Consider the following 18,178-nt stretch of genomic DNA (forward strand, 5'->3'; position numbering starts at 1 on the left):
CAGATAAGATGGTTTATCTGCGGTGGGTTGGCACCCTGCCCGGGATTGGTTCCTGCCTTGTGCCCTGTGTTGGCTGGGATTGGCTCCAGCAGACCCCCGTGACCCTGTGTTCGGATTCAGCGGGTTGGATAATGGATGGATGGATGGTTTATAGACCCTAAACATCAGCGGCCGAACGAAGGAGATCCTCTAATAAAACCCTGCTCAAATTTGCATACAACTTTGGAAAGCACAAATTCAAAGACCGAGCCGTTACAAATAAAAACCTGTAATACTGTCATAGATATGAAACCTCTGTTATATAAAATGTATATTACATATATATTTCAGTTTGAAAACTGATTTGGTGGGCGGGGTCTTCGGGAGGTTAGACGATCACCCGCCCACTCCCACATTTGGCTACACAACGGTTATATATTGTGTCTAGCCCCTTATCTTTTTGTCTGTTATTTGTGTATTTATCCAGTTTTGAGGCAGCTCAGGGAAGATTACAACTTAGTTTGCCAATAAATGGCGTCATTTTGCTTGACTTCTCGTTACATCCATAATCGCTAACACAATACAACACCCGGGTACGCCAGCGAAGTTGAACCCCCAATGCCGTTCCTAAACTGGATAAGTTGTTAGGAACATTGATAGATTTATAGATGTATGCCAAAAGGAAACGAAAATAATGCATAGATGCTAGTAACTGCATGCAGTAACTTCGTACTCTCAAACGTATATATTTTTTTTTGTTTGTTATGCTAAGTTGTTTTTTGTAAGGGGCAGCTAGAACGTACATATATAGAACCCCCAAAAGAGAATCAAATGATCAATGAGACAGGCAAATTAATGCGTAAATATAGTCATTATGCATAAGCAGATCGGTGCAGTGCATTTAGATAGCTCAAGCAAGTCGAAATATACTGTAGTGCAAATAACTTCTACAATATTTACACGGCGATCTTCTCCGCCAGATCTCCACGAAGAGACGGTGCCACTCAATATGGCGGCGCTGCCTCGCACGGACGGACCGCAAAGCGGGGCGGAAGTAGCCGCTCTTCAGTTTGTAGTTGGCTCGATGGTGCTTTTGGAGGCCAAAGAAACGGTCTGGGGCCGCGGTTTGGAAAAAGACTTAAAAAAAGGTAAAATAAAATGTTTCCTGGCTTTTGCATTTGTACGCCGAAGCAAAGTTGCATTTAGTTTATTGTGCTTCGACTGAGAAGCTTCTTCCCGAGTTGGTCGCTTTGGTGGACACCGTTGGCAGTGTTTTCATTTGCTTACTAGTGAAGACACAAAAGGCACAGACTGCACTGGGCGGACCGACTCGGACGGGGCCCGGCATGGCCTTGGGCTTCCTTCACGGCTGGCAGGCATCATAACTCGATCGTCGGATGCAGTTTTCACTTCTTATTCCCCGCCCTTTTCTGCTTCGTCGCTTTGAGTTTTCAGATGTACCTTATAATAAACAGCATGAACAATGTCGGGTCTGCTTTTGGATAGAAACTCATGGCAGAATAGATCAGTAATTATTTCGGTGTTAGTGGGATAAACGTAACCGGTTACAGCTAAGTAGCGATGGCCATACGTATCATTACTGCTCGTTCTCCGTTACTGACTGATGTAAAGGTGACGGGGGTTTGGAGCGCGTCCCAGTACTTACTGGTTTATTTGTGGAGAGGAGGGACAGGTCACATCTCTTTACTGTAGAGTGTGCGTCTCACAGGCGTGGGAGTGACAGACGACAGACTGGAATGTTAGTGGAGAAGATGATGGGGGTCTTTACAGTTTTGCACTGGGGGTGTACTTCATATTACTGACTGGAGTGTTAATACCGTAGGTGCCGTAGATGTGGATATACTGGTAAGGGGGGACGATTACACTCAAATATTAACTGGAGCCAGAGTCGGGTAAAGCCCACAACTGACTTCATTGATTGATGACGTTGAGGTTGGATATATGCCTGTCTCGCTGTTACCCAGAATAGCTGGGCTGGAATCGGACAGGATCTGGTAAGGGTGGTGGTGGTGTAAAGACTGGCTATGTCTCAGCAATAAGTAGTGTACCACTCACTAGTGTGAGAGTGAAGTAGGTGTCTGCTCTGACTGGAGTGTCAGTAGAGAAGATGGGAGTCTTTAGAGCTTTAACTCCCATTACAGCCTATAAAATAGAAAAGTACATGCTGAAAATGATTAAAGAGTTTGCTGCTAAGGAGAGATGATGGTGCTCAGGAGTCAGAATCGGATAAAACCTAGAATTCACTGGTGATTTACGGATGAGGCAGAGGCAGGTTACATGCCTTCACTAAGTGGGTCTGACCGGTATGGGAAGGGGGTTGGACAGACTGGTTATGCTTCATTACTGAAATACGTGCATTTCACTGGTGTGAGAGTGAGGTCGATAGCCATCCTTACTGGAGGGTTGTTAAATGAAACTGGAAGTCTTTAGAGTCCTGCACTCAGAGGTGGACCTCCTATTACTGTCAATGAAATAGAAAAATTTATGCTGAAAACGATTAAAAGGTTTGCTCCAAATAAGCAGGTTTGAAGATGGACGGGCTCGCTGGAAAGGAGAGAAGATGATGCTTAAGTGTTGACAGGAGTCAGAATGGGGTAACACCTATTCAGTGGAGATTTATAGATGAGGTGGAGGCCGGTTACTGCCTCCCTAAATCTGTCTCACTGTTGACCAGAATTAGTGTGTAAGGTTTTTTTTTGGTGGGGTTGGGGGTGTACAGACTGGTCATGCCTCAGTACTGTGTCCTCACTGGACTGTTAGGGGAGAAGATGGGATTCTTTATTCCCCGTGTATATTCAGAGTAATGATGAATAAAACAGTATAATTAGAAGACATCAACAGTCATCAAAGCAGTATGCAAAAATAGAAAAAGTAACAGAAATAAAAAGAAATTAGGACTTGATTGTAGAGTTAGAATCGGAAGCAATTAACCGTCACCTGGAGTCGGTAAAAATGTACCAACTCTGACTAAATGTAAATTGCAGTACAGTATGTGTTAGTTTACTCAAATAATAAGATTTTTTTTTTTCTTGCCTTCTGATACAAATATGGCTTCTCTTTTCATTTTGTAAGTTTTTGCTTATTTTTAATGCTGCTCAATGTTTGTAACGTCTTTGATAAACTATATAATAAAGCCACAATAGCATCGCTACAGTCTTTAAAACACAAACTTTAACAGGGTAGGGTGCCAAAAAGTATATCAATCTAATTGCAAATTGAGGAATAGGAGTCGGAGGTTTTGTGTACCAACTGCACAGAGGTGTACTTCACATTGCTGTCCTGAAAGTTAATAGATGCAGTAGAAAAGTATAATATGCTGATAATGATTAAAGGGCTTGAAAATGGATGGATGGGTTTGGTGGTGTGAAGGGATGATTACACTAGGCTAAAACCCAGAAATGAGTGGAGATGTATTAAAGAGCTGGAGGCCGACCACTTGCTCACCTACCAGTGACTGGAGCAGTCTGGTTTTATATTTAAGAAGTCTATCATCAACCATATCCTGGCACTTAGGGTTCTCATTGAGCGCCAATGCGAATATCGGCAGAGTTTCTTTGCAGCCTTTGTCGATTTTCATAAAGTGTTTGACTCAGTTGACTGAGCTGCCCTGTGAGATATCCTGAGACTTCATGGAATCACCCAGAAGTTGCTGGATATCATGGCTGACCTGTACACTAGTACGTTGAATGATGTGCAGAGTGGAGGAAGAAACTCTGTGTTTTTCCTCCAGTTGATTCTGGGGTTCATCAGGGGTCTATTTTTGCTCCTACTCTGTTCAGTGCTTGCATGGACTGGGTGTTGGGCAAGGTCATGGGGTCCAGTGGCTGTGGGGCATCTTTTGGTGAACAGAGATTCACTAATCTGACTTTGACGATGCTGTGATCTTCGTGGAGTCAATGGAGGCTCTGATTGGAGCTCTCGAGAGCTCCAGAGTGAGGAGTCTGAGTGTCTGGGCTTGTGAGTGTCCTGATAAAAACCAAAGATCAGGCCTTTAATGACCTCTTGGGCACGGCCATCAGCAGTGTGTCTGTCTGCAGAGAGAGTGTTGACCTCATCGAGAGGTTTACATACCTTGGCAGTGACATTCATTTCTCTGGTGAGTCTTCATATGAAATCAGAAGATGGATTGGAAGGGCATGGGGGTTCATGAGGTCACTGGAAAGGTGTGTGTGGCGCTCCCGATATCTTTGCAAAAGGATGATGGTCCAGGTCTTTAAAGTCCTGGTGCTTCCTGTCTTGCTAAATGGTTGTGAGACATGGACGCTATCCAGTGACCTGAGACGAAGACTGGACTACTTCAGTACTGTGTCTCTTTAGAGAATCCTTGGGTACAGCTTGTTTGACTTTGTGTTGAATGAGCAGTTGTTCATGGAGTCCCGAAAGAGGCACATTACCTGCATTGTGAGGGATGCGTCAGTTACGACACTATGGTCATGTTGTGCAATTTCCTGAGGGGGATCCGGCCTGCAGGATCCTTTTTGAGGAACCGAGCAGCTGGACCAGGCCAAAGGGATGTCCGCTTAACATCTGACTGCAGCAGATAGGTGGTTATTTCTGGAGGGTGGGACTAGACAGAATGTCTGTTCGGAGGGTTGTGGTGGTGGTCTACAGACTGGTTATTCCTCAGTACTGAGTGATGTATCCAAGTTAGAGTGGTGGATGTACAGTGCATCCAGAAAGTAGTCACAGCGCATCACTTTTTCCACATTTTGTTATGTTACAGCCTTATTCCAAAATGGATTAAATTCATTTTTTTCCTCAGAATTCTACACACAACACCCCATAATGATAACGTGAAAAAATATACTTGAGGTTTTTGCAAATTTATTAAAAATAAAAAATTGATAAAGCACATGTACATAAGTATTCACAGCCTTTGCCATGAAGCTCCAAATTGAGCTCCAGTGCATCCTGTTTCCCCTGATCATCCTTGAGATGTTTCTGCAGCTTTATTGGAGTCCACCTGTGGTAAACTCAGTTGACTGGACATTATTTGGAAAGGCACACACCTGTCTATAGAAGGTCCCACAGTTGACAGTTCATGTCAGAGCACAAACCAAGCATGAAGTCAAAGGAATTGTCTGTAGACCTCCAAGACAGGATTGTCTCAAGGCACAAATCTGGGAAAAGTTGCAGAAAAATTTAGCTGCTTTGAAGGTCCCAATGAGCACAGTGGCCTCCATCATCCGTAAGTGGAAGAAGTTCGAAACCACCAGGACTCTTCCTAGAGCTGGCCAGCCATCTAAACTGAGTGATCGGGGGAGAAGGGCCTTAGTCAGGGAGGTGACCAAGAACCTGATTGTCACTCTGTCAGAGCTCCAGAGTTCCTCTGTGGAGAGAGGAGAACCTTCCAGAAGGACAACCATCTCTGCAGCAATCCACCAATCAGGCCTGTATGGTAGAGTGGCCAGACGGAAGCCACTCCTTAGTAAAAGGCACATGGCAGCCCGCCTGGAGTTTGCCAAAAGGCACCTGAAGGACTCTCAGACCATGAGAAACAAAATTCTCTGGTCTGATGAGACAAAGATTGAACTCTTTGGTGTGAATGCCAGGCGTCACGTTTGGAGGAAACCAGGCACCGCTCATCACCAGGCCAATACCATCCCTACAGTGAAGCATGGTGGTGGCAGCATCATGCTGTGGGGATGGAACTGGGAGACTAGTCAGGATAAAGAGAAAGATGACTGCAGCAATGTACAGAGACATCCTGGATGAAAACCTGCTCCAGAGCGCTCTTGACCTCAGACTGGGGCGACGGTTCATCTTTCAGCAGGACAACGACCCTAAGCAAACAGCCAAGATATCAAAGGAGTGGCTTCAGGACAACTCTGTGAATGTTCTTGAGTGGCCCAGCCAGAGCCCAGACTTGAATCTGATTGAACATCTCTGGAGAGATCTTAAAATGGCTGTGCACCGACGCTTCCCATCCAGCCTGATGCAGCCTGAGAGGTGCGGCAAAGAGGAATGGGCGAAACTGGCCAAGGATAGGTGTGCCAAGCTTGTGGCATCATATTCAAAAAGACTTGAGGCTGTAATTGCTGCCAAAGGTGCATCGACAAAGTATTGAGCAAAAGCTGTGAATACTTATGTACACGTGCTTTCTCAGTTTTTATATTTTTAATAAATTTGCAAAAATCTCACAAACTTTTTTCACGTTGTTGTTATGGGGTGTTGTGTGTAGAATTCTGAGGAAAAAAATGAATTTAATCCATTTTGGAATAAGGCTGTAACATAACAAAATGTGGAAAAAGTGATGTGCTGTGAACACTTTCCGGATGCACTGTAGCACTGCTGACTGGTGCCTAATTTGAAAAAGTAGGACTTGTTGCACCTCAGCCCTCTGGTGCACTGATGTAGGATTGGGGCTTAACCACTAAAGGCTAAAGTGTTGATGTAATTGATAGGAAAGGTTCACCCCAGTGGTGAATGAGTCATGTATGCAGTGGTGAATTAGTGTTGGGTGAGGGAGATCCCAGTGTACTGTACTTGCCGGAGTGTGAATGGCGGAGCACTGATTATACCCAAGTAATGAGAGATAGAAGTGAGATGCTCCTCGTTACTACCTGGAGTGTTAGTGGGGACTATACATGCAAGTCATGCTTCATTAACACTTTTTGAGTTGATACTAGAGAGTGGGATTTGTTTACTGGAGTGTTAACATGGTGGGTCTAGTTTCATGTCAGCAGTATCTATATATATATATATATATATATATATATATATATATATATATTCACTAAGGCAAGACAACCATGGAATTCCGGCGTGGATTCACTAAGCCGCCGACAAGTGAGACACCTATGGTGCACACAGGAAGGAGCCACACCCACCAACTCCAAGACCATTGGAAACGACGACAACTCACAGAGCCACGCCCACCAACTGGGACGCGACGACACAGAAAAACCGGCGTCATTCATATTCGTCTGTCGTAGAGGTCACATGCAGCTCCGGCCCACGCTGACTGTTAATAGAGGCATGTTTCTCAGGAGGTGAATCGCCATATGCGGCGTGTTAAACTATTTTCGAGGGGTATCCCATGGGATCCTTAAAACGTTCCTTTACAACTGAGGTTAAAACACAATGAAGTGAGCAGTCTTTAAAAAACGAGTTTTCGGGTTACAACGCATGACCGCGTGCACCATAGCAAACTGTTTTACACGCTACATACAGCAATTCGCATCCGCGACAAACATGCGTCTCCTTAGATACTCCTGCACTTTGTACACACCCCCCTCCCACCGTGGTCGGGTGTCTTGGTGGATTATATATAGAAAGGCAGTCAAAACCGCACAGAGCAATGAAAAGTCTACGTGAGTCACAGGTGCATCTGGACTGTACAAAGACTCGAGTGACGAGTTTGAGGTGGGCACATGAGCAGGCAGTATATACTGAACGAGAAATCAGCAGACTAACATGACGGAGGGAGCGGAGTGGATGTCCTTCTCCTCTCCTCCCGTTCCACCCTGAGCGGCGCACGGACGATTGTGTGTTGGTTCGTTCCATGCATTGGTTAAAACCCAATGAAGGAAGCAGTCTTTAAAAACCAATAAGCCCTGTGCCTCTGTTTCATTACCGTCTCACCTGCTTCACCAATGCAGGCCCGCAACAAGCGATCCGGCGGTGTCATTCCCATGACCGGCAGCCAACCGGGTAACCAAAGTCTTTGGGTTCAGGGGGGAGTATGGTTACAAAGCTGAAACTTAAAGGAATTGACGGAAGGGCACCACCAGGTGTGGAGCCTGTCGCTTCATTTGACTCAACACAGGAAACCTCACCCGGCCCGAACACGGACAGGATTGACAGATTGATAGCTCTTTCTCGATTCTGTGGGTGGTGGTGCATGGCAGTTCTTAGTTGGTGGAGTGATTTGGCTGGTTATTTTCGAAAACGAATGAGACTCCCGCCTGCTAAATAGTTACACGACCCAACAGCGGTCGGCGTTTAAATTCTTAGAGGGACTAGTGGCTTTCAGCCACGTGAGATTGAGCATTAACAGGTCTGTGATGCACTTGTATGTCCGGTTCTGCACGCGCGCTACACTGAATGGATCAACGTGTGTCTACCCGGCGTGGGTAAGCCGTTGAACCCCATTCGTGATGGAGACCATGGCTTCCAATTGTTCCCCACGAATGAGAAATTCCCAGTACGTGCGGGTCAAAAAAAAAAGCAGCCGGACCCGCAAAGAACAATGAAAAATCAACGTGGAAACGGACTGAGGCGGTGTTTGGAAAATTAACAGTCAACGTGACTCACAGGTGCGTGTTGACTGTACACAGACGAAAGCGACTCAGGTAGGGAGTTGGGGGCGGGCACATAAGCGGGCAGTGCATACTGAACGAGCGCCGTTCAACCCTGTTCTTCGCTTATGAAGGAGAAAGCGCAACGGCGCTCCTCAGGTTTTCAGTCACGGACAATTGTATGTTGGTTCGTAGCGTGCATTGTTGCAATGTTACTTTTCTTGGTGGTTTATTAAATTACGGATTTTTCAAATGTTTATTTTTTCCTCTGTGCTTAAAAATCATTTAAAAAGCGGCCTGATTATGCGGCATATGCTACGCCGCGGGTTGGCTAGTGTTGGATATTTCACAATAAAGACTGAAGCGTTTGTTGGAGTGAGTTAGATCACAGTACATTGTAGTGGCTTATGGCTGTGTCACATTATGCGACTTTTCCAGTGGTTTTCAGTTATATGCGTTACACAAAGTTTTAAAAGATTACCTCTGAGTCAGAATCCGTCACCTAATATGACATACCCAGTGACTCAATCCAACTGTCCTGCGACTCGCTCTGATAAAATCAAACAGGTTTTATGTTGTCTTTAGTCTGACTTGGGGTGGGCCGTGTGTGCCTGAGAGCTTACAGCCAGTGAACGCTCATCTGAAAGTACAATGCATGTAATTTAGATAGATAGATACTTTATTAATCCCAAGGGGAAATTCACATACTCCAGCGGCAGCATACTGATAAAGAACAATATTAAATTAAAGAGTGATAAAAATGCAGGAAAAAACGGACAATAACTTTGTATAATGTTAACGTTCATCCCCCCGGGTGTGGAATTGAAGAGTTGCATAGTGTGGGGTCTTCTCAGTCTGTCAGTGGAGCAGGACAGTGACAGCAGTCTATCTGAAGCTGCTCCTCTTTCTGGAGATGATCCTGTTCAGTGGATGCAGTGGCTTTTCCATGATTGACAGGAGCCTGCTCAGCGCCCGTCGCTCTGCCACGGATGTCAAACTGTCCAGCTCGATGCCTACAATAGAGCCTGCCTTCCTCACCAGTTTGTCCAGGCGTGAGATGTCTTCTTTATGCTGCACACCACCGAGTAGAAGAGGGCACTTGCCACAACCGTCTGATAGAACATCTGCAGCATCTTATTGCAGATGTTGAAGGACGCCAGCCTTCTAAGGAAGTATAGTCGGCTCTGTCCTTTCTTGCACAGAGCATCAGTATTGCCAGTCCAGTCCAATTTATCATCCAGCTGCACTCCCAGGTATTTATAGGTCTGCACCCTCTGCACAGTCACCTCTGATGCTCACGGGGTCCATGAAGGGCCTGGGCCTCCTAAAATCCACCACCAGTTCCTTGGTTTTGCTGGTGTTCAGTTGTAGGTGGTTTGAGTCGCACCATTTAACAAAGTCCTTGATTAGGTTCCTATACTCCTCCTCCTGCCCACTCCTGATGCAGCCCACGATAGCAGTGTTGTCAGTGAACTTTTGCACGTGGCAGGACTCCGAGTTGTATTGGAAGTCTGATGTATGTTGGCTGAACAGGACCGGAGAAAGTCCAGTCCCCTGCGGCGCTCCTGTGTTGCTGACTACAGTGTCAGATCTGCAGTTCCCGAGATGCACAAATTTGAGGTCTGTCTGTAAGATAGTCCACAATCCATGCCACCAGGTATGAATCTACTCCCATCTCTGTCAGCTTGTCCCTAAGGAGCAGAGGTTGGATGGTTTTGAAGGCACTAGAGAAGTCCAGAAACATAATTCTTACAGCACCACTGCCTCTGTCCAAGTGGATGAGGGATTTGTGTAGCATAAAAATGATGGCATCCTCCACTCCCACCTTCTCCTGGAGAAGGGTAGAGGGCGTGGCGGACCTGTGGCCTCAGGTGGTGAAGCAGCAGCCGCTCCATGGTCTTCATCACATGTGACGTCAAAGCGACATGCCAGAAGTCATTCAGCTCACTAGGACGTGGTGCCTTTGGGACTGGGGTGATACAAGATGTTTTCCAACCAGGCTCAGGTTGAAGATGCGCTGTAGAGGACTCCCCAGCTCCAGCGCACAGGCCTTCAGCTGTCGTGGCAGCGCACAGTCTCCTCAGCTCTCTGCTCACCTGGGCTGCTGTAATTGTGGGTAGGGATGTCTCTCCTATGCTGGTATCAGCAGATTGATGGGTGGAGGGTGCAGTACTCTGAGGTGAGAGTGGGTTAGGGTGGTCAAACTTGTTAAAGAAGTTGTTCATTTGGTTTGCTCTCTCCACGTCTCTCTCGATGGTGGCACCCCGCTTCGAGCTGCAGTCAGTGATGATCTTCATCCCATCCTATTTAGGGACAAGGAATAAGGGACATGGGTGTTTTGGACCTCACCAACAGAAAAGAAGGTTGTCTGTCTGATGTCTCATGTTTTGTGTACCCCAACAGGATAGAAAAAAAGAATAAAAAAGGACTGATACAGTGCTGAACTTGCCTTACCCTTTAAGCAGCCGCGGCTCCATCAGGCAGCATACCATTGGCTGTCAGATAAAGGGGCGAGCAGGACTCTGGCTAGAAAGTTGGCACCAGTGCTGACACGTTAAAAGCAACTTGCACTACGTTGCCAGAGTACTTTTTGAAGTAACGAGTAACATAATGCAATACTAATTTTATTGAAGTAAAAATACCTGCATTAAAAAATATGCATTACTGCTTATTCCCTATACTGCAAAAAAATTACGTAGTTATTTTGCAGAAGTATTGCCTTTATTCAGCATCATCGTGCATATCTTTGCTCTGGCTGTCTAGTGACAGTTAGTGAGGAAGAGTTTAAGCATGTGTGTAATGTGCAATCAAGTTAAAGGAACTGAACAAAACTTATTTAATCTTGCATGTACTGTGGAGAAAATGGAATTGGCCCAGTTGACAGTCATGGGAAACCAGTGATTATCTCAGCACCACTGGTTGGCTAGCTGTGTAGACTGTATGCAGGTCCTCTACAGGGCTCAGTCACACAGCCAGGCAGAAACGAGTGTGCAGTTCAGACACAGAATCCTTTAAACAGAGTATGGGTTTAGTGTTCATCCAGCTACAATTGTGCTTGAAAGTTTGTGAACCCTTTGGAATTTTCTATATTTCTGTATAAATATGACCTAAAATATCATCAGATTTTCACTCAAGTTCTAAAAGTAGATAAAGAGAAGCCAGTTAAACAAATGGGACAAAAATATTATACTTGGTCATTTATTTATTGAGGAAAATGATTGAATATTTATTTGTGAGTGGCAAAAGTATGTGAACCTCTAGGATGATCAGTAAGTTTGAAGGTGAAATTCGAGTCCGGTGTTTTCAATCAATGAGATGCCAATCAGGTGTGAGTGGGCACCCTGTGCTATTTAAAGAACAGGATCTATCAAAGTCCGCTCTTCGCAAAACACATTTTTGTGGAAGTGTATCATGGCACGAACAAAGGAGATTTCTGAGGGCCTCAGAAAAAGAGTTGTTGATGCTCATCAGGCTGGAAAAGGTTACAAAACCATCTCTAAAGAGTTTGGACTCCACCAATCCACAGTCAAACAGATTGTGTACAAATGGAGGAAATTCAAGACCATTGTTACCCTCCCCAGGAGTGGTCGACCAACAAACATCACTCCAAGAGCAAGGCGTGTAATAGTCGGCGAGGTCACAAAGGACCCCAGGGTAACTTCTAAGCAGCTGAAGGCCTCTCTCACATTGGCTAATGTTCATGTTCATGAGTCCACCATCAGGAAAACACTGCATTCCAGCATAAGAACCTTTCCCATCTGTGAAACATGGCGGTGGTAGTATCATGGTTTTGGGCCTGTTTTGCTGGATCTGGCCCAGGATGGCTTGCCTTCATTGATGGAACAATGAATTCTGAATTATATCAGAGAATTCTAAAGGAAAATGTCAGGACATCTGTCCATGAACTGAATCTCAAGAGATGGTGGGTCATGCAGCAAGACAACAACCCTAAGCACACAAGTTGTTCTACCAAAGAATGGTGAAAGAAGAATAAAGTTCATGTTTTGGAATGGCCAAGTCAAAGTCCTGACCTTAATCCAATTGAAATGTTGTGGAAGGACCTGAAGTGAGTAGATAACGTGAGGAAACCCACCAACATCCCAGAGTTGAAGCTGTTCTGTACGGAGGAATGGGCTAAAATACCTCCAAGCCGGTGTGCAGGAATGAGCAAGAGTTACCGGAAACGTTTAGTTGCAGTTATTGGGGGGTCACACCAGATACTGAAAGCAAAGGTATACATACTTTTGCCACTCACAAATATGTAATATTTAATAATTTTCCTTAATAAATAAATTACGAAGTATAATATTTTAATCTCATTTGTTTAACTGGTTTCTCTTTATCTACTTTTAGGACTTGAGTGAAAATCTGATGATGTTTTAGGTCATATTTACGCAGAAATATAGAAAATTCTAAAGGGTTCACAAACTTTCAAGCACCCCTGTATTTGCTATAGATATGCTGAAATGGTGTGATCTGGTGGCACAGTTTTCAGGGCTTCGGAGTTTAGGAGCCGGAGACAATTTTGGGTACCTAAAGTCGGGGTTGGAGTCTGACTCCTAATAAATTTAAATTGTAATGAAAAAAAATACAAGTTCAAATGTCCCATTTCACTTACTGTCATAATTAAGCATTTCTCTGATGTAAGAATAAAGCCCAGTGCATAGTTGTGTTACTACTAGTCTAAAGTTCAGCTGAGCTATTGTACATCCTGACATTCACATATTGTAATCTGGATTATGGTACATTACAAAAAGGGTTTTCATTTTATTTCAGATGTAATATGTTTAACAAGTTAATACGCATGTAAACAAGTGTAATGATGTAGGTGGAGGTGTGTGCTGTGGCCTGACGTGTGTTCAGGGGTTCTTGTCTTTTTTTTAAACTGGCCAATACCGTAGAGAGTCAGCTTCCTAGTCAGTAGTTCTGTGGTTAAATGGCGTGTATGTTGCCTTCCTTTTAATCAACATGGAAAATACATTAGCATATTAAATACAGAGGAGTCGGGGTCGAAGGATTTATCTACCGACTCCAAAACCCTGGTTTTCACACCTCAGATCTTAGGGGTCTTGCCAAGGGAATGAGTGTTATTTACTTCACAGCACATGAAGGACTTAACGTATTTATAAAACAGAAGAAAATGATCAAATTCGGTTTTGTTTCAGGTCAGTTTCATGAAGGGCCATATATGGGCTTGGGATTTAAAATCGAGTGCTGGCCGGTGTATGTTTTTCAACAAAAAAAGTGAAGCAGTTTTTGTAACACATTACATTTTATAGTAAGTATGTAACATATTTAGTTGCTTTTTTTGTGAGTAATCAGTAATGTTAAGTAAACAATTGTTAAAAGTAACATTCCACAGCACTAGTTGGCACTCAGTACCTAAATGTGACCTGGGCAGGAACTTTCAGTCGTTTAAACTGACACGGTCCAGTGACAAGATCAGCAAACGCTGTCGGCAAATCTGACATACCCAATGAGTTGAAGTCATGGCATTGACTTTAGTATGGAATATGGAGCTGGTTACTTACCTACAGAGTTAAGTGTTAATGGTGGTGGTGAAGGGATAGTGGTTCTGCTTACAGCGTGGCATGCCCTTACAGGTGTGGGATGTACCTCACAGCGTAATAGATTGAATATGTAAGCTGCACTACTGGCTTGGAGAGTTGGTGAGAAAGGTAGTGAGAAATTACAGCCCGGTACTGAGCGGGGCACTTGTACATTGATTCCCTGCTCACACCAGAGTGTTGTTGGAAAAGGCAGATACTAATTATATCCTAGTAGTAAATGGGTGTACTATGCTGGTTTAGAAATAGGTAAATTCATAATTGAATTGATCTGGCACAGGAGGAGTCGGGTGTGGTTTTGTGTGGCAAGTGGAGAACTAAGTATCCTGGCTAGCATTTGGCTCATTAAGCAGACTCTTTTAAAAGTGACTTTAACAACCTGTACTGTCACAAGGCATTTTACATAGATAACAAGATATCCATCCATTATCCAACCCGCTATGTCCTATGACTACATTTGGGGGTATGGGTGGGTGTCTGCAGGAGCCAATCCCAGCCAACACAGTGCACAAGGCAGGAAACAAACCCCGGGCAGGGCGTACATACACACACACAATAGCACATTTAACAATTGAACACTACAAGACTTAAAGTAACACACATGCTGTTTATTCAAGAGTCCAGCTTGTCCACACTCCTGTCAGTATAGTTAGTGCATCCTCACAGCCCCAAGCTGAATTACGCAGGTTTAAGGATGAAAGTTGGGTGGATGCATTACACAGTAAATACATAATACTGAGTGGGAACGATGCCAGTGTGTTTCCATGGAATCCATAAAGTCAGTGGCGTGTAGGTGCAGTAGTGACTGGAATATTTAGTCCAGTTTGTGTGATGATAATTATAGAGCTCGTCTAGGCCCAGCTCACTGCTTTATAGGTTAAGAGTTGCAGTCAAGCCCAGTAATAACTGGTGTGTTAGTGGGGGGAGACAGAGGCTGGCTACACCCCATTAATAAGTAAGGTAAACCTTTCTACTGTTCAGAGTATTCATTAATCACTTGTATAGAAATAAAAGAGATGCCAGTTCTGACCAGTTTATTAGAGGAGAAGACAAAGACTGGACTAAAATTCAGTATTTATAGCTTATCCACCTGCTGCGGGAGATCCAGAACATAAAAAAGTCTGGATGACATCATAGCTTAGTAAATTGGGGGAACAGCATTATCTCAGAATTTTACAAATAGCAGATACCACTTTGGAGGAGGTTTAGGCGAAGTTTCCAAATGGCATTCAGCATGTCAGGTCTTTCTTAGCTTGAAATGAGACATTGTGGTGTTTGTGTTGACATTAGAAATCAGTCCTTATTGGTAATTAACTGCAGAAATGCAACACATCCCAGGACCTGATTTGTGAGTAAGTGGAGATGGCAGAGGTCAGCTACAGGCCACTTCCTTTTGATATTTCTTTGTTGTTCTGGATTCAGTAGAGTAGTAATGTTGTTTTATCGGAAAAGCCATAGATCTGCTTACCTGTTAGTTCTAAATAGTACACTAGTGTAGGACAGAACAGTGACAACTCTGTGCATAGCAGTGTGTTGGAGGGGGATTTGTATATAGGCAGAGACCGGTTACACTGTGGTTGTGTAGCCGTAGCAGCAGATGCCCGTATGTTTGCCGAGAATTAACTGGCTTGTTTAATATTTTGGTAATTGTTGTACTTAGCCTGAAATAGTCTGCGTTCTAGTACTGAAAAGGTGTGTTACTATGGCCCTGTCCACACTATGTTTTTATTTAAAAACATAGATTTTAGTCTCCGTTTTTGCTTTTCGTCAATGCTGTCCTGGCATTTTCAACCTTCAAGAACAGAGAGTCTTGAAAATGGTTTCCAGAGCTGTATACTTCTGAAAACACAGCCGTTTAGTGTGGCTGGTGTGGATGGGCAAAAATTTGTGCATATTGCGTAGCCCAACCAGGGTTGGAATTCGTTTATTACTTTGTCGCATTCTCTGATTTGTTACCCTTCATTGGGGTGGTTTGGGGGTAGGGGGGAAGAAACCCACTGTAGGGCTGAGTGGGCATTGCCCATTCTTACTGGGCTTTAGTGGCACACCAGACCTGTTAAGGCAGCAGATTTAACAGACATCCAGCTGCACAAAACCCCCCACTTTTATTCCAGTGTCCGTGATTGAACTCCGTGTTGTACCAGGATATATTTGGACTTCATCTGGTAACGAAATTGTAAATTAGAGGCCCCACTGCAGACTCAAGCAAGAACAAAGAGATGTAAATCAGTGAATGGCAACTCAGATGGACAGAAGAACTTGCTTTTGAGGACACAGTGATTCTGTAACTGGAAGTAACTTTAATCACGAGACGATTTTACATTCCTTTGAAACTATCTGCACCATTCTAAAGGTTCTCTTTGGCTCTCTCAAGTGGCTCTTTCAAGGGAACTCTGAGGAAACTCTCAGGGGATTCCCTGGGGCACTGTGCCCTGGGTCACTCCTGAGCACACTCTACAAAAATGACTGAAAATCTCTAAAGCAAAACAACCTCTCTCTCTCTCTCTGTTTGGGGGCCTGAAACCAATAATCTAAAACTCTTGTGCCTAACTGAAGAAAGCTCTGCATACCACAAACAAAGAAAAAGAGTGTACTCCAACGCAAGAAGGTTCACTGGAACCTGGAGCAGCAACAGAGCAACAACTTCACACAACATTGGATATCATCTGTAAAGACTTGGCTTTGTTAAACTATTTATCTGTGCCAGGATCAATTGGAACTCTAAACAGTGTGTAAACAGCCAGTTACATATTTGTCTGTGTGCATCCTGTCTTATATATCAATATATATGCAGTTGAACGGGTGAATTCTTTAAAACTCACTTTATAACCCCACCACAGATTTTATACTAACAAACTATAAATTTGGCAAATCGTTTAAGACATCGATTTTGTGCAGGGCAAAAATTATTTTTTCCAACAACGTTAACAAAATCTGTGTAGGGGTTAAAGAGCGAGTTTTAAAGAATATACCCAAAGTTTACGTAAATGTCAACTGTACACAGTTATCATTTTTGTATAATCTTTGTGTTTATTAATAAATTGTATTATCCTGTTTTTTAAAATGAGTGGGCTTCAGTTACTTTGATATAAATCTATCAACAGAGAAAAGTAAGGAGAATAAAGTTGGAGCCTTACGGAATTATTTAACCAGTTAACCAGCCTGCCAAGGGCAAGACTGATTATTAACTGAGGTAAATCTCTCCTCCTTACCACATTATCATCACTATCCCTGGGTGGACAAGTTAAACTTCTTTTTTTCATTCCTACACAGCATTCCCACATAGTAGACATAGAGGAATTGATTTCCATGGTGCTTGTTGTGTTGCTTTCCTTTATGAATTAAATTGCATTTTGTAAACTTTGAATGCTACATTCATGCGCAAAAGACAGTTTTGAGATGAATCCCGTGGCTGGTGACGTTGCCATAACCCTTTATGTATTTTTTTTTCCCTTGATAAATACATGCCCTGTTTAGGTGAACATCTACCTCACATTCTTTTCTAGACATTTCTGCTTGGACAGAGATACTTTCATAAATGATATGAAAGCATTAGTGTGGATCAGGGGCGGCTCTAGGCTTGTGGCGTCCCTGGGTAGAGAAAGAATCGGTGGCCCCTTCGCCTGCCAATGTCAATATGGTATCTTATGCATGGTCGGATGGCCACGTCCGTTGCGGACAGTGCATAGCCGCCTCGTGCTCATGACACGAGCGTTTAACTTATGATAAAGTTCAGGAGTGCTCCTTCCTGTGACGCAATGAAAGCCTCCTGAGCCACCTTTCTCTTCCGTTTCGAATAACCAGATTCGTGTACTCTTAATCTATTCATTTTGCTTAGAATGGGTATGCGAATGTCTTGTGTCCCCTATCTGGACAGATATTCACTATGACTATTCAGATATTCACTATGACTATTGCGCTAACACTAATACTTTATTAAAACTAGGTGAAACATTAACTTGTAAGACGACTCGCCCACTTGCACTAGCTTCGCTTTAGCTGTCAGCTGTGTCGTTATTTTCTCTTTCTGTTTTATATTCACAATATATTGGAGTGTCGGCCCATGGGATTTGGTGGCCCTGTGCAGGTGCACAGTTTGCACATACCTAAGGCCACCCATGTGTGGATGGAGATTGATTTTGTTTACGTGAGTATTGGTATTCACCGTCCATCAGTTGTATTTGCGGAAACAGAAGGGGCCATTCAGGATCACAAGGAACCCATCTTGAATATAATATTTATAAACTACAAAGATAATTCTACAAACAATAGGGAAACTACAGACTTTTTTCACAATATTTTTTTAACAAATGGTGGTTTTGCACATTGCACTTAGTGCTGTGACCCTAAAATGGATTAAACTTTTAGGAG

The 18,178-nt window shown here is 43.7% G+C and overlaps 1 protein-coding gene across 2 annotated transcripts in view; it reads left to right on the forward strand.

The window, feature by feature from the left end:
* Positions 1-1,022: 1,022 nt before the first annotated feature.
* The window catches only part of LOC120518520 (zinc finger protein 62 homolog), a 49,705-nt gene continuing 32,549 nt past the window's right edge, over positions 1,023-18,178 (forward strand). Inside the window, exon 1 of one of the 2 annotated variants that reach the window (XM_039741358.1) lies at positions 1,023-1,127. The gene's annotated coding sequence lies outside the window, so the exon portion shown is untranslated. Of the gene's footprint in view, positions 1,128-14,389; positions 14,400-18,178 lie in introns of those variants that run through there. The other variant, XM_039741360.1, reaches the window with a different exon arrangement.

The sequence above is a fragment of the Polypterus senegalus genome, chromosome 18, assembly GCF_016835505.1.
Source record: "Polypterus senegalus isolate Bchr_013 chromosome 18, ASM1683550v1, whole genome shotgun sequence".
NCBI classification, from domain to species: Eukaryota; Metazoa; Chordata; class Cladistia; order Polypteriformes; family Polypteridae; genus Polypterus; species Polypterus senegalus.